Genomic DNA, 1530 nt, shown 5'->3' on the forward strand with positions numbered 1-1530 from the left:
CCTGGGCACCGCCCCACGGGGACCTCGGGCCGGCCCCGCTTCCTGGGCACCGCCCCACAGCGCCCCACGGGGTCCTCGGGCCAGCCCTGCTCCCTGGGCACCGCCCCACAGCGCCCCACGGGGACCTCGGGCCGGCCCCGCTCCCTGGGCACCGCCCCACAGCGCCCCACGGGGACCTCGGGCCGGGACCCGCTCCCTGGGCACCGCCCCACAGCGCCCCACGGGGTCCTCGGGCCAGCCCCGCTCCCTGGGCACCGCCCCACAGCGCCCCACGGGGACCTCGGGCCGGTCCCGCTCCCTGGGCACCGCCCCACAGCGCCCCACGGGGACCTCGGGCCGGGCCCCGCTCCCCACAGCAAAGACCCTGCTGCACCCCACCCTGCTGCCCACCCCACAGCGCCCCCTTGTGCCGTCCTGGGGTGCTCTGTGGGTCAGTCTTGGGGATTGAGGTGGGATTTGGAGCAATTCCCCCCAGGGCCTCGCACGAGAGGGGGGGCTTCCCCCCCCCCAGGGCCTCGCACGAGAGGGGGATGGGCCTGAGGTAGTCATGGGTCTCTTAATCTTAGGTCCCGCCCTTTTTTCACATCTCCTTCTTTTGCTATTGGTTAGTTGGGCTGTCATTCTCCCCTCAGTGCCCGCCCACCAGGAGTGATTCTCTCTCAGATTGCCCATCTGCGCTGTCTGTCGCTCAGTTTGTCTCCCGCCTCCTCTGAGGTGATTCGCGCTCTGATTTGCCAGCTGGGCTGTCAGTCTCGCTTCAAGGCATTTACCGCCCCTCGGACGGGAGTATCCCTCTGATTGGCCAGTCAAGTTGTCACCCGTGTGATTGGCTGAGCCGCTGAAACAGCTCCGTCCCCCATTCCAGGCACTTCACGCATTCAACTGTTGCCGCCTTGTGACGCAGACGGCCGCGGAGCCGTGTTCTGATAGCTAGATATGCTGTCAATCATAAGAAGGCCCTGCCTTTCCTAATGTGATTGGCTGAATCAGGTGAGGCCTTCCCCACTGCTTCTGAGCTGATTGGTTGGGGAGAGCTAGCCTTGTGATTGGGTAATTATGGAACTCAAGCCCCGCCACCTGGGGTATGATTGACTGCGGCAAGTAGGCTAGCTCCGCCTTCTACAATGCCATTGGCTGAGGCGGGGCAAGCCGACCTGTCCATTCCCCGACGTGATTGGCTGAGCTTTTGATACGGCCCGCCTCCTGTTAGCTGGTTGGCTAAACTACTCTAGGTTTCAGAGTAGCAGCCGTGTGCGATGCCCTAGAGGCGCTGTGATTGGGTGAGGCTAAGGCAGAGCGGATTGGCTGCCGTGTAGAATTAGGCCTCGCCCTCCTCAAGCCTGATTGGCCGAGCGGAGCTCCCCGCCAGGCGCCACTGGCTGGCTCCTTGCGAGCCCCGCCCCTGCCCGTTGATTGGCCCCGGCGGCGCTCCCGGCCCCGCCCCCTTGGCTGGGGCTGGCTCCCCCTCGCGGCCTCGGCCGGCCAGTCTCGCAGCGGCGGCCGCGGCGAGCGGAGTCCCCGGGTCCCGGG

This window comes from Natator depressus, chromosome 28 (genome assembly GCF_965152275.1).
Source record: "Natator depressus isolate rNatDep1 chromosome 28, rNatDep2.hap1, whole genome shotgun sequence".
Classification (NCBI taxonomy): Eukaryota; Metazoa; Chordata; order Testudines; family Cheloniidae; genus Natator; species Natator depressus.